Source organism: Jaculus jaculus, chromosome 9 (genome assembly GCF_020740685.1).
Source record: "Jaculus jaculus isolate mJacJac1 chromosome 9, mJacJac1.mat.Y.cur, whole genome shotgun sequence".
Lineage (NCBI taxonomy): Eukaryota > Metazoa > Chordata > Mammalia > Rodentia > Dipodidae > Jaculus > Jaculus jaculus.
In genome coordinates this window covers 85268258-85284520 of record NC_059110.1, presented here as the reverse complement: position 1 = coordinate 85284520, position 16263 = coordinate 85268258, and the positions used below count along the sequence as shown (strand labels likewise).

The 16263-nt window shown below is 38.9% G+C and overlaps 1 protein-coding gene and 1 pseudogene across 1 annotated transcript in view; both read right to left on the bottom strand.

Moving 5' to 3' along the window:
• Ssh2 (slingshot protein phosphatase 2) overlaps nt 1-16263 on the bottom strand; it is a 345428-nt gene that overhangs the window by 304350 nt on the left and 24815 nt on the right. The gene's annotated exons all lie outside the window — the stretch shown is intronic.
• Nucleotides 8899-9609, bottom strand: LOC101604699 (annotated as a pseudogene).

Here is a 16263-nt window from a genome sequence, read left to right as displayed (position 1 = left end):
CTCTAGCCACTGCAAATGAACTCCAGATGCATGCACCATCTTGTGCATCTGGCTTTACATGAGTACTGGGGAATCCAACCTGGGTTCTTAGGCTTTACAGTCAAATACCTTAACCACTAAGCCCTGATTATGGAATTGTTTAATGAGGACTAAAAGAGTTTAAGCAGTATAAATCGGTGTTATTTCCTAACTTGTTTCATAGACTCACCAAAAATGATATAGAACTCAAGATTAGAATTTAAGACCAGAAGGACAAGGCAGGCTCATCCTGGCATGTAGTGTTAAGGCTCCAAAGATAGACTTCCTGGGTTATGATCCTATTCTATCCCTTATTTGTGCTTTAATTTCTTCATATGTAAAATGAGAGTGACAGTAGCATCTATACTTGGAGGACTGTTGTGAGGACTGAGTTGGATCATACTAATAAGGAGCTCAGAGCAGAATCCAGCACAGAATCAGTGTTCAATCAGTGTTTAATCACATTGTGATTAAAGATGCTTGCACCACTGCATCTGGCTTTATGTTTTGGGGGCAGGGGGTCAGATTTACCTAAGTTCTGGGGATTTGAAATCTCCACAGCCCTTAAGAATGATTTTATAGGGCTGGAGAGACAGCTTAGCAGGTAAGACATTTGCCTGTGAAGCAAAAAGACCCAGGTTCGATTCTCCAGGACCCATGTAACCTAGATGCACAGGGGCACATGCGTCTGGAGTTCATTTGCAATGGCTAGAGGCCCTGGCGTGCCCATTTTCTGTCTCTCTCTTCTCCTTCTCCTTCTTTCTCTCTCTCCTTGCAAATTAAATTTAAAAAAAATTAAGAATGATTTTATATGATAAATGTGCTGAGGAATACATTTTATTAACCCTGCCCTTGATTTCTTTTCCAGTTTCACTTGCAGGATCTTCCTTCATTGTTTTCCAGCATGCCCAATTCCTAAGAAGTCCATTCTCATCTCATGCTTGGGTCCCCTTTATTTCTTCTCTTGTCTCATTCTATACCTTCTCTGTAGGGGAATGCATTACTATCCTGATGGCTTCAATGTGGTCCTAGAATCAACAAGTGATTCTACTACTAACTGAAATCTTGAACCTTAGTTTCATAATGTATAAAATGTGAATACTAGAAACTCATGCAGAATAAATGACACGATGCCACAATGTCCCAATTACGTAAAAGGTCAATAAATGATTGTTATAAATTTCTGTCCCTAGCCAAATGCTGATCAGCACATGTATTTATTTACCTTGGGAACTTCCCAAGGTAGATATATCATATAGATCTCAAGCTCAGAATGCTTGCATTCTACCCCTCCACTGAAGTTGGCCCCAGAATTCTCTGTCTTGGCAAATGGCACTTATCAAACAACTGCCTAAACCTGGAACACTAAAGTCATATTCTAGATCTTTCTTCATCAAGCCTCTATCCTACACTCTGTCTTCCAATTTAGGACCTAGATAGCAATCTTTCTAAAATGAAAACTTGATCATATCACTCCTGTGCTTAAATTCTTCAGTATTATCTCCTCATATACCATACATAAGGCTTTTCATGATCTGTCCTCTTCAGTCATATCTTTAACGAGAACCTACTCTGCCATATACTTTCTTTTTTTAAAAAACTTTTTATTTTTTATTTTTTATTTATTTGAGAGAATGGGTGCATTAGGGCCACCAGCTGCTGCAAACGAACTTCAGATGCATGCACCGCCTTGTGCATCTATCTGACTTATGTGGGTCCTGGAGAATCGAACCAGGGTCCTTCAGCTTTGCAGACAAGTGCCTTTACCACTAAGCCATCCCTCCAGCCCATGCCATATACTTTCTACTCCAATCAAATAAAAACTTGTGGGCTGGAGAGATGGCTTAGCGGTTATGGCCCTTGCTTGAAAAGCCAAAGAACTCTAGTTTGATTCCCCAGTACCCACGTAAGCCAGATGAACAAGGTGGCACATGCATATGAAGTTTGTCTGTAGTGACTAGAGGGCCTGGTGTGTCCATTCTCATTCTATCTTCCCCCCTCCTCTTTCTCTCTCTCTCTCAAATAAATAAAGGGGAAAAAACACGTGTATTTCTACAAATGACTATGTCATCATATCTTTACACATTCTGTTCTTCTATCTGTAGTCCATTATTCAATCCCACTTCCACTTACTTTATTGCTGGCTAGTTCCAAAAGGCCTCTTTTTAAAATTTTTCTTTTATTTTTATGTATTTATTTGAGATAGAGAAAGGCAGAGAGAGAGAGAAAATGGGCAAACCAAGGCCTCCAGCCACTGCAAACAAACTCCAGATACATGCGTCACCTTGGGGAATCAAACTGTGGTCCTTTGGCTTTGCAGGCAAGTGCCTTAACCACTAAGCCATCTCTCCAGCCCCAAAAGGTCTTTTTCATGAGTTTCACTACATGCTATACTGTTCAATTCCTGTTATTTCTTTCTGTATTTATGTAATATTCAGTCTACAAAATTAGATATCCATTCTCTCTCTCTCTTTTTTTTTTTTTGGTTTTTCGAGGTAGGGTCTCACTCTGGTCCAGGCTGACCTGGAATTAACTCTGTCATCTCAGGGTGGCCTTGAACTCATGGCAATCCTCCTACCTCTGCCTCCCGAGTGCTGGGATTAAAGGTGTGTGCCACCATGCCCGGCAAGATATCCATTCTCAAACTGCTTAAACCCTGTAATACAAGCAATTCACCCAATATGCCTAGGTAAAAGTATCAAGTCCAGAATTATTTTGGTGCAATGAGGAAGTCATAAAATTAATATATCTTTTTTAGCAACTATTTATTACATATCGATTACATTTCAGACACTGAGGGGTTACAAAAATGAACAAAACAGGTGTCTAGCCTCAGTTTAATAAAGAAGGCTGAGTCTTAAACAAAAGGTAAAAACCTTGGACTGGAGAGATGGCTTAGAAGTTAAGGTGCTTGCCTGCAAAGCCTAAGGACCCAGGCTCAATTTTCTAGGTCCCACATAAGCAAGATGCACAAAGTGGCACATGCATCTGGAGTTCATTCACAGTGTCTAGAGGCCTTGGCATGCCCATTCTGTCTCTCTCTTTTTCTCTGCCTCAAATAAAAATAAATAAATTTTAATAAAGTAAAACCCTTTAATATAATACTACAAAAACATGTATATGCATAAACATTCTATTAGATTACAAGGGAAAAATAGGTGCTTATTTAACAATATATAATTGGAACAAACTTTAAATAAAAAGTATTTTCTACAGTAAAGTGAAAAATTTTTACTTAGAATTTGGATATTAAAAAATCTAATCCACCGGGCATGGTGGCACACACCTTTAATCCCAGAATTTAGGAGGCAGAGGTAAGAGGATCACCATGAGTTCAAGGCTACTGTGAGACTACATAGTGAACTTCAGGTCAGCCTGAGCTAGAGTGAGACCCTATCTTAAAAAAAAAAAAAAAAAAAAAAACTAAACTAAAACTAACCCAATAAATATCAAGATAAGTCATACTTTCTGAACTTTTCGTTGTTTAGGTTTCAAGGACCTTTGCATTGCTTTGATGCAAAACATCAAAGGATCAAGGGGCAGACTTTTGTCTGGCCTGATGGCATACGCCTTTAATCCCAGCACTCAGGAGGCAGACATAGGGTGATCACTATGAGTTTGAGGCCACCCTGAGACTTAAAAGTGAATTCCAGGTCAGCCAGGGCTAGAGCAAGACCCTACCTTGAAAAACAAAACAACAACCCCCGACCCAAAAAAGGCAGGGAGCAGACTTTTTTTTTTTGTTTTGTTTTTTTGAGATAGGGTCTCAGACCTGGAATTCACTACATAGTCTCAGGGAGGCCTTGAACTCATGGCAATCCTCCTACCTCTGCCTCTGGAGTGCTGGGATTAAAGGCATGCACCATCATGCCTGGTGGGAACAGACTTTAAAGGCAGCAGGAGAGATAAATATTAAATGTTTTGGGGATAGGGAGATGGCTCAATGGGTAAAAATGCTTCCTACACAAGCATGAGGGCCTGAGGGGCCTAAAACTGCCTGAATTCAATTCTCTAATTCCTATGGAAACAGTCTGGCATGGCCACATGTATCTGTAACCTCAGTCCTGTGAAGACCATAGACTGGAGAACTGGTGGAGTTTACAAAATTGGCAAACTACAGAATCATTGAGAGACTAGTATTCAAGAAAACAATATGAGGCTGGGGAAATCACTCAGTGGCTAAAGGTGCTTGCTTGCAAAATCTGCCAGTTCAGGTTCAATTCCCCAGTACCCACATTAAGCCAGATGCTAAGTGGCACGAGCATCTCGAGTTCATGTGCAGCGGCAAGAAGGCCTAGTGTGTTCATTCATTTATTCATTTATATGTACACATAGGATGCATACAACTGCACATAAACTTGTACACACACATACACACATATAGAGCATACCTAACATATTGCACATACAAAAAGACTTAAGAAAAATTCAGCAATGTATGCTTACTATATTCACATGGTTTTGTAGACTCTAACCTAGATTTTCAGAGCAGTTCTTCGACCTCTGATTAATAGAAAGTGATTCCCTAAACTGCTACATGAGAGAAAATGAAACTTATCTTACTAATACGTATGTTATGTAGAAGTCGCACTCTGTAGTCCCAGGCTGGCCCTGAACACACAGAGATCTGCCTATCTCTGCCTCCAGTGTTCTGGGATTAAAAGCATGCACCACCACACCTAGCTGAAGTGTCTCTCTCTCTCTCTCTCTTTTTGTTTTTGTGGTTTTTCAGGGTAGGGTCTTTTGCTCTATCACAGGCTGACCTGGAAGTTCACTACATAGTCTCAGGGTGGCCTCGAATTCACAGCAAACCTCCTACCTCTGCCTCCTGAGTGCCTGGATTAAAGGTCTGTGCCACAATGCCCTGCCCTGAAGTCTCTTTTTTATAGCAGCCTAGCTTATTGTTTAACCAGCACAGGCAAAAATAGCGATGAATTCATATCACTTTCTGAGAGAGTTGATACAATGATGTATGAAGATTTAAAAATTACAAAAATTCATATGTAAGATGGTATAAGCATTCATTCATTCAGTTACAAAGTAAAATTAGAAATTAATATAATTGCATAAAAGAAACATTTGTTATGAATATGTCATTACTTTAAAAAAGTAACCCTTTGGCTGGAGAGATTGCTTAGTGGCTAGGACACTTGCCTGCAAAGCCTAAGAACCCTTGTTCAAATCTCCAAATCCCATGTAGCCAGATGCACAGTGATGTGAGCATGCAATGTTGCCCATGTGCACAAGTGAGCACACACATCTGGAGTTTGTTCACAATAGCTGAAGGCCCTGGCATGCCTATTCTCTTTGTCTTGTCTGTCTCTGTCTCTCTCTCTCAAAATAAAATAAACTGGGTGTGGTGGTGCATGCCTTTAATCCCAGCACTTGGGAGGCAGAGGTAAGAGGATTGCCTTGAATTCAAGGACACCCAGAGACTACCTAGTGAATTCTAGGTCAGCCTGGGATACAGTGAAACCCTACCTCAAAAGTAAATAAAATAAAGGGCTGGAGAGATGGCTTAGCAGCTAAGGCGCTTGCATGCAAAGCCAAAGGACCTTGATTTGATTCCCCAGTACCTACATAAACCAGATGCACAAGGTGGCCCATGCATCTGGAGTTCATTTGCAGTGGCCGGAAGCCCTGGCATGCCCATTCTCTCTCCCACCCCATCAAATAAATAAATAAAAATAAAATATTTAATAAATAAATAAATAAAATAAAAAGTAACACTTCTGAATATTGACTTGAAGACTATTTTCTACAATCCCTACATGCCCTTAGTTGCACCATATCCTCATTAGCACCTGTTACACAGTAAAATTACTAGCACTCCTCTCATTCTATTTTACTAGTTTGAAAAAAAGTTGCAACATCAATTCCTTATCCATCACCCACCTAAAAGTGTTCACTACCTCTTCCTATTTTCTTCCCCTCCTATGAGGACTCTCATCTTCATTACGCCAGATACATTAAAGAAAGGGAGGCTGCAGAGGCATCTAATTTTACATGAAGAATATGTCTGGAGAATATCCAAGGTAAAAGTAAATAATTCAATTTAAGCCTATAAAACAATAACCCAATGAAAGTTTCTTTTCTAAGCAATACAATTCATATTTTTAGTTTTTTGTTTATTTTTATTTATTTGAGAGTGACAGAGAGAAAGAGGCAGATAGAGAGAGAAAATGGACATGCCAGGGACTCCAGCCACTGCAAACAAACTCCAGACATGTGTGCCCCCTTGTGCATCTGGCTAATGTGGGTCCTGGGGAATCAAGCCTCGAACCAGGGCCCTCAGGCTTCACAGGCAAACGCCTAACTGCTAAGCCATCTCTCCAGGCCCATATTTTTATTTTTGGTTTCTTGAGGTAGGGTCTCACTCTAGCCCAGGCTGACCTGGAATTCACTATGGAATCTTAGGGTAGCCTCGAACTCATGGCTATCCTCCTACCTCTGCCTCTCGAATGCTGGGATTAAAGGCATGTGCCACCACGCCTGGCTTCATATTTTTATTTTTAAGAGCAATATAAGACACATTTACTTGTGGTAGTTCCTATTCTGGTTATACTTACATGTCCAAAATAGTCCAAATAACACTACTTCCTCTGGAGACAAATACAGGAGACAACAGCATTCAAATCCACTCTCTACTTGGAGATACACATCAATCAAAGTGCGCTGGTGATGATGGGTGGACAAGGTGGTAAAGAGTTCTTACCTCCCACTGCTCCTCTACCTGGCACAAAACAAACTACTGCTTTAAATGAGTGTTCTCTTCAAGGAATCACATTGAGAAATTCCATAATATGCTATTACTTGAAGCATTCTGGAGATTTCTGCTTAGAAACTATTTAAGTTACTAAACTGTTAAATTATTAAACTAGTTAATAATTAATAAAAATTATCTCATTAACTTACACACCCTTTTTTTTTTTTTTTGGCTTTCTGAGGTAGGGTCTCACTGTATCCCAGGCTGACCTGGAATTCACTCTGTAGTCTCAGGGTGGCCTCGAACTCACAGCAGTCCTCCTACCTCTGCCTCCCGAGTGCTGGGATTAAAGGTGTGCGCCACCACGCCGGGCTTATACACCCATTTTAACCTCCTTTCTTTTACTAACGTTATCAATTCTGTGAACAAGGCAACACGGCCAAGAGGTCTTTGTGCTCTTGGGCATCTTTCTGACATAGCCTTTGGAGAGTCTTTGGATGTACTATCTGCCCTAGAGTTATAAAACAACCATTTTCACACAGCCCTGAGGGCAGAAAGTGATTCGTTTAGATATTCCTGTATCCCTAGAGCCTGAAATATAAAAAACAATTAAGATGTTTTATATTGGTTAATTAGTATTCATCTACTAATTATATAAATTATTTTCGATGGTTTATACAAATCAAATTCACCTTCAAAAGATTTTCTGCTCCTGGAGATATTTAAAAGAACTGAATGCAATATCAAAACAAGGACCACAAAGATGCTGAGCAAATATTACATTATCTTCATAAACATATATATTTTTATGAAACATGTTTATTATATATTATGTTTATAATATATACACACTGTCATATTTGTTAAAAATAATTAGTCATGTTACTTTACTGCCTAGAACTCCTTAACTAAAATTTTCCAAATAAAGAAAGAAAACGCTAAGCTCCAGAGCCAAATTGGCTACTCTCAGCAACATCTAGCCTTGAAAGCTTTGTTATCTTTTAAAAAGAAAAAAAAACTTAAGGGCTAAAGAGATGGCTTAGTGGTTAAGGTGTTTGCCTGCGAAGTGTAAGGACCCAGGTTCAACTCCCCAAAACCCATGTAAACCAGTTGCATATGGTGGCCCATGCTTGTTTGCAGTGGCTGAAGGCCCTGGCGAGCACATTTTTTGTCTCTCTCTAATAAATAGCTTTTTTTTTTTTTTTTTTTTTTTTTTCGAGGTAGGATCTCACTCTAGCTCAGGCTGACCTGGAATTCACTATGTAATCTCAGGGTAGCCTCAAACTCAAGGCAATCCAGCTTAAATAGCATTTTTTAAAACAAAGCCAAACTTAATTGAAGATAGGCATAGATGGATTTTCAATTTTTTTTTTCATAGCTGTTCTGTAAACCATCTGGTCCATGGCAGTACTTACCATATAAAGATGCTTATTTGAGCCAGGCGTGGTGGCGTACGCCTTTAATCCCAGCACTTGGGAGGCAGAGGTAGGAGGATTGCCATGAGTTCAAGGCCACCCTGATATTACATAGTGAATTCCAGGTCAGCCTGGACCAGAATGAGACCCTACCTCGAAAAACCAAAAAGAAGAAAAAAAAAAAAAGATGCTTATTTGTTCTTGTCAAGATTGTGTTTTGTTTCAATTTTATATTCACAAACATATATTTAAATCTAGATAGGAGCACTTATGATTGGATGACTAGTGCATGGTAATGCATGGTATATACACTGCTAAAGCTGGTGATAAAAGATCAACTGCTCTGCAGTAACTAACACATACATGTACAAATTGGAATTCTAGTGGATATTTTGGCTTTACTCTTTATTTTTACATTAGCATAGCTGATGAAAGTTACAGGCAGTCAAATACTTTTGTTTTCTATCTTCCAGCTGAACAAAAATACACAATGTATCCTTTTTATTGGGTTAGACACACTTTTTACCTTTCAACAAGAATGCCATAACACTTTTTTGAACAAAATTACCAGGGTACTAATGAAACTATCTTTGGAGGAAACTTAATAAGCATATTTAAAATACAACCTCCACTGGCAAGCTCACAGCCTTCACCTAGAAGGTGGCTGTGTAAATTGTCTCTCAAATTTATGTGCAGTTCAACAACATTCCCTTACTGGAAACACAAGTTTCCACAACAGTTTCCCAAAAAACTGAACTCTCAAAATTCTGTCTCTCCCTTAGCTTGCTTCTCTCCTGATTCCACCCAGGCTTTATCAATGGTTCGCTTCATGTCATCATCTCCATCTTCATAAATTTTCTTTAGGACATTCATTAATCCCTCACTGGGATCTGTTTCATTGTCCTATGACAACTGTTCTTTCTCTTTGCACTCCTTCTCAACTTGAGTCAAGTAGTCCCGCCATGTGTTTTCTGCATTCTTTCTACATAAGATGATACATGTGACAGTTTTGACTTTTTTTGAACTGCTTTCCACACAGATGGGTTTCAAAAGATTGTCCACAATCTTGGAGTAATTCTTCACCAAAAGATCAAATGATCTCTCAGTGAAATGCACTTGCATGTTCTTAGTGGGAACCTGGTGAACTCCAGTGAAGGTAATATAGATTTTCACAAACTTATCTGACTGATCACATCCATAATTACTGATCTTCACTGTATATCCTGTTGTAAAAGGAGCAACCACAGCAGCTGGTTTTTCACTGCCAATGAGTTCTGGTTTCTTCTGTGATTTCTGCTGCATCTTGTTCTTTATTTCTATCTCAACCTTGGATTTTTCAACTGTAAGGGCATCATGTACTCTTTTCCTAGTGTACTTTTCTAACAAGACCTTCACCTCCTCTAGGTCTTTCTGCAACTCCTCCAACACCGAAGCCATGGTCGGGCCGAAGGCCGGAGCTGCAGCCGAGCACTGGAGCACCCAGGAAATGCCGCACCAACACACTAGCCCAGTGCAAAGCCCAGCCACCATGGCCGCAGCACACAGAAGCCCGAGTGCTCCCGACCATGCGCAACTCCGTGGCTCGCCCTTCACCCGCCTAATAAATAATATTTTTAAAGCATTTTATTTTCTATTTACTTATTTGAGGGAGGGGAAAAAGGGGCAGATAGAGAGAGAGTAAATGGGTACACCAGAGCCTACAGCACTACTTTGTGCATCTAGCTTATGTGAGTTCTGGGGAATCGAACCTGGGTCCTTTGGCTTTGCAGGCAAGTGCCTTGACCACTAAGACATCATTACAGCCCAATTTTTAAAAATATATTTTATTTATTTATTTGAGAAGGAGAAAGAGGCAGAGAGAGAGAATGGGCGCACCAGGGCATCCAGCCACTGCAAATGAATTCCAGACGCATGTGCCCCTGTGTGCATCTGGCTAAGGTGGGTAACTAGGATCCTTTGGCTTTGCAGGCAAATGCCTTCTCTCCATCCTCAGCCCAATATTTAAAAAAAAAAAAAAATTCTACTTTTTCTCTCTCAGGTAAAACTACCAATTGGTCTTTTCAAAATGTATTGATTCTGACCAATTAGTCCTTTTCTAATCTCTTTTCTAAGTTTTTCATTAAAAGTGCCTCCAAACCTTAGGTTTAGATGATTTATTATTAAAAACTATTCTCTATCCTACTCTAAAAATAACTTCATTTTCAATATAAATTTTCTTATAAGAAATCACAAAAATTTCTAAGTTTCTATAAACGACAGAATTAATTTATATGTGTCTTTCTAACTACGCTTCTCTCTCTTTTTATTAACAAACAGTATTTCTGGGTTGCAATAATATCTATTTAGCTACAAAAATGCCAAAGTTAGGTTTCTATTCATCTGTTTTTATAACTATAACAAGATTTTAGAAAAAGAAATAAGCCAGGCATGATGGCGCATGTCTTCAATATCAGCACTCGGGAGGCAGAGGTAGGAGTATCAACATGAGTTCAAGGTCACCCTGAGACTGCATAGTGAATTCCAGGTCAGCCTGGGCTAGGGCAAGACCCTTCCTCGAAAAACCAAAAGAAAAAAGAAAGGAAGGAAGGAAGGAAATACTCAATAGCTGAATTTAATTAACTGTAAATGGATAAATTATCCAATCACAGATGCATGGGTCTCAAGTGACGGTAGGAGAAAATAATCACAGGTAAGAAAGATCACTGGATATTTAAAGACAAAAAAGTACAAACTAGGGCTGGAGAAATGGCTTAGCAGTTAAGCGCTTGCCTGTGAAGCCTAAGGACCCTGGTTCAAGGCTTGATTCCCCAGGACCCACGTTAGCCAGATGCACAAGGGGACACACGCATCTGGAGTTCATTTGCAGTGGCTGGAGGCCCTGGCATGCCCATTCTCTCTCTCTCTCTCTCTCTCTCTCTCTATCGCTCTCAAATAAATAAATAAATAAAAATAAACAAAAAAATTTTTTAAGTACAAACTAATTGTAACTTAAATATTATAATATATAATATAATGTCTTAAATTCCCATGGTTGTATAGAAGTGAATTATAATCTTTCTTACTATTAAGGATCTCATAAAACCAAGTACCTATACCCACAGATTCCTAAGAATTCCCATTTATCATATGCAAAGCCTTAGGTTTGAGAACCAAGAAAAAAAATCCAAATCTAAGAGTTAAATTCTATGGGAAAATACCAGTATCTATAATTTCCAGCGCCCATATTGAGCAAAGAAACACCACCTTGTTACTAACCTACTACGTCACTATGTGAGTCACCTTAAAACAAGATTTTCCTCCCTTGTTTAAAAACAAGACAACCTTAGACCAAGCAACAAACGATAAGATACAAGTATAGACATCTTTACTTCCAGTAGAAAATACTTGATAGCACTTGAACAAAAGCACATTGTTGTTCTTATAGTTTTGCTGCCTAACACTGTTATTTTTTTCTTTCAAATTTTAGATCCTCAAGAAATATTTCAAAGGGTACATCCCTGCCCATTGTAACATGCAAAATAAATGTTTGTTTTAAGAAAAGGAAAGCTCTGTCTTCTGAAGGGTAATGCTGTGAATATTTAAGCTCTATTTATGTCTTTCCCTATATGTAAATCATTTTGTTTGAGCACCACAACCTCGGCCATCAAGGAAATGAAGTACCAAAGTATTTTATGGAAGAAATGTAAGCTATTCAGAGAGTAAGGGTACAAAGACGGGATCATTACATACTTAATACTTTTTGTCAGTGTTATAAGATCTTGTTAGAAACACATAGCAACACTATTAAGCAGATCATCTATAACTATGGCTCAACATAGCTTTAGTTGAAAATGATTAACATACTTGATTAATGACTACCAAATGTAATTTATCATGAGGGCTTCCTGACATCTTGTATTCCATTTAATATTACTTTGTCCTTTAAAAACCTTCCCATCATAAATTTGAAAGGAAGCAAATGTTTTGTATTTTAAAATAAAAATATTTTGTGTGAATGATAAACTCCACATTTTAGAAAATGAAAAAAATTAAATTAGCATGTAATTTGTTTGGGATCATGTTAACTTTAGCCAATAAATTTAGAAGCAGTTATGGTGGCTTTCTTTTGAAATGCAACTGAAAATCCTACATCCTTATCTCTAAAATCATGATATTATGCCCATGACCATATACATCTGTTATAAATGTTGACTTATATGGCAGGGAAAGAAATCACTGATTCATGTTTGCAGAGTTGGAAGCCAAGTCCTCAACAACCTTGGCTTCTTCATTCTCAAACATCATATGCTCCATCTGTGGTAAAAATAAATAAATAAATAATAATAATAATAGGCTAAAATACTTTAAAGGGCAGTTTCTTTTCTTTTGTTGTTTTTTTTTTTTGGTATTTTATTTATTTGTTTGAGAGGGACAGAGAAGGAGAGAGAGAGAAAGAATGGGCATTCCAGGGCCTCTAGCCACTGCAAACGAACTCCAGACACATGCACCACCTTGTGGCTTATATGGGTCCTGGGTAATTGAACCTGAGTCCTTTGGCTTTGCAGGCAAACACCTTAACTGCTAAGCCATCTCTCCAGCTCAAAAGGGCCAGTTTCTACATTAAGCAGCTCACCAATAACTATGAAATTGCATCAAATGACCGTTTTATTTATGCTAATTAACTTTATGTGCTGGATAGAGAATAAATAAATATTAGTAAAATTGTTCTAATATATATAATTTTACCTGGCATTGTATTCGGCAAGTACACGCAACAAAGTCAGTTCAAGATGGGAGAAACTGAGTCTCCTCAGAGAGTTTCAGTCAGATAGCTACATGCTGAAAACATGTATATTTGTTTTTCTTGGTGGTTTATGGAACTTTTTCAGAGATTAGAAAAGGAGAGCTCTATCTACCTTTCTGTAGGATGACTATATTTGGTTTTTATTTCATATGCTCACTTTAGAACTTTGCTTAGGTAGGACTCCCTGTATCTTATTTGATCATAAAGACTATGCATTAAGATACAGCTATTAACCCCTGTTTACAAAGGAAGAAACAGATTATGAAACTTACTTGGCAGAAATAAGATTCCAGCTCATGTCTTTCTGATTCAGAGCTTCTGCACTTAACAACTAAGCTATATTGCAATGTTATATATCCATTTTCCAGATGAGAATGGCAGACTTTGAAAGATTAAACAAACTTCTCCAATATTACACTACTAGCAAGTTTCTGTACCAGAATTTCAATCCAAATTTTCTGATTTCAACGTCCTTATCAATAGTAAATGACTGACAAAAGCCAATGAGTAAAATACTGAAATACAAAAATAAAATAAAATAAAATAAAGACTGATATAAAGTCCATGCATGTGACCTACTAGGTAATTTTGCCCCACAAATAGGTTGTTCAAGTTTTAAGATAGAGTTCTTGGGCTGGAGAGATGGCTTAGTGGTTAAGTGTTGGCAGCTATGAACCAAACCTCGGCCATGTTGACAGAAATCACCATATAGCAAGTTAAGTTTCTATTTCCTCATCTAATGATCTTTTACCAGAAATGAAGGAGCCGTTATGCCTGGGTGACAGCCTCTCCTGGTGCTGCCGGTAATTGATGAAGAAACAAAGAAATTGCATTTAACCAGTAACCCTGTGATCTCCGGCCTGATTATTACTCCTTCCCCCTACAACCCTATAAAAACCTGTGTAAAAAACAAACTTCGAGACCTTGACAAATACCTAGCCTGGTCTCCTTCTTGTGTCTGTTTGCCTCCCCCATTCAGGTTAGCTTCTCCCTGAGTCCTTGTTCAACTCCCCACTGGCCGGGGCAGTTAAGGCGTTTGCCTGCGAAGCCTAAGGACCCAGGCCAGGTTCGATTCTCCAGTACCCACATAAACCAGATGCACAAGGTGGTGCACTCATATGAAGTTCATTTGCAGTGGCTAGAGGCTCTGGTATGTCCATTCTCTCTCAAATAAATAAACAAATGTTCAAAAATTTTAAAAAAATATATAAAGTTCTTAAAACTGCATTGGTTGTCATGGTAGACAAAGCCAGACATGACTTTCATTTCTTCCATTCTTCTCCTTTGCTGCCACTCAACATTTTAAAAAGAAAGCCATATGCTTGACTTCCATGCTATCTTGCAGCTAGAGGTAGCCAATGTAAACTAGTTCCTGCCTAAGACAAAAAAATCTGCTAGGAAAGGGAAGTTGACCTCTACAAAACCTTTGCTTTCCCAATCAAAGGTACAGCCACATTGGCCACACTTTTTACCCCTTCCTGCAACAAAAGTAGATGTACTGCCTAGCACTGTATAAACTATCACTTATGTAGAGACAAATACAAAATGGGAATCCAATACACTGTGAGTAGTAGAACAGAAAGATATGAAGAACTTGTTTCTTGGGCTGGTGATATACCTTAGTGGTAGCACGTTTGCCTTGCAATTGTAAGATCATGTTCAAGTCCCAGCACTGAGAAAATAAAGGGGGGAAGAGAAGAAAGATATAAATGCTTTTGATATTGCTGAATTGCTGAGTTAGTACTCCTGGACTATGTATTTTTGGAGTTGTTACTAGATAATCCAAAAATAGTCTTATGGTTTAAACTTGGTCTTCTGTTACTTACACTCAAAAATCTTCCTAGGGGCTGGAGAAATGGCTCAGCAGTTAAAGGTGATTGCTTGCAAAGCCCACCAGCCAAGATGCCTAAAACAAGATGCAAAAAGTGATACAAGCATCTGGCATTAGTTTGCAGCAGCAAGAGACCTTGGTGCACGCACGCGCACACACACACACACACACACGCACACAGAGTCATGCACACGTGAAAATAACTAAATAAATAATTTGTTTAAATATCTCTGGACTAGACTGGGAAGATAGCTTAGCAGTTAAAGGTACTTGCATGCAAAGCCTGTTAGCCCAGGCTTAATTCCCCAGTACCCACATAAAGCCAGATGCACAAAGTAGCACATGCATCTGGAATTCATCTGCATCAACAAGAGGTCCTGGTGAACCCGTATACTGTCTATCTCTCTCAATCTCTGTCTTGTTCTCTCAAATAAATAAAAATATTTTTTAGGGCTGGAGAGATGGCTTAGCGGTTAAGCGCTTGCCTGTGAAGCCTAAGGACCCTGGTTCGAGGCTCGGTTCCCCAGGTCCCACGTTAGCCAGATGCACAAGGGGGCGCACGCATCTGGAGTTCGTTTGCAGAGGCTGGAAGCCCTGGCGCGCCCATTCTCTCTCTCCCTCTATCTGTCTTTCTCTCTGTGTCTGTCACTCTCAAATAAATAAATAAATAAAATTAAAAAAAAAAAAAGGTGTGTGCCAACTTGCCCGGCTATTTTAAAAATATTTTTTAAAATCTCTGGACAACTCAGTTGCCAATACAAAGAAATCAGGAGATTTCATGTCATCTGCATGGCTAGTGCTTCTCAAAATATGAGACTTTTCTAGCAACATAGGTCATATACTATGTTCTAACTGTCAGCCTTTATATAGAGAACTCAAAGTTCCCAATTTACTACTGTCCCCATTTGACTTCACTAATTATTCACTAGGTAAGCCTAGAGTCATGTTTGAGTGTGACTTCCAGTATAATACCTCAAACTAAGTCTAATCTAGAATCTGGGCAGGCATTTGAATAGCTCACAAATCTCTAATAAATTACTACCAAAGATGTGGCACCAGGTTTTACTACAGCAAAAACATCTCCTGAAGATGCCCAAGAGATGAATTATTCTGACCTTTATCTTTGGAGTCAAATTCTGGAAACTACTTTAAAATGAGGAGTTAAAAGTAACTCCTGGGGCTGGAGAGATGGCTTGGCGGTTAAGCGCTTGCCTGTGAAGCCTAAGGACCCTGGTTCGAGGCTCGGTTCCCCAGGTCCCACATTAGCCAGATGCACAAGGGGGCACACGCGTCTGGAGTTCGTTTGCAGAGGCTGGAAGCCCTGGCGCGCCCATTCTCTCCCTCTCCCTCTATCTGTCTTTCTCTCTGTGTCTGTCGCTCTCAAATAAATAAATAAATAATTTAAAAAAAAAAGTAACTCCAATATTCCAATAGTAATCAAAAGTCCAAGAAATTTCTAGATTTCTTACATCTAAATGGTAAGGAAAATGCTGGGGGTATAACTCAGTGA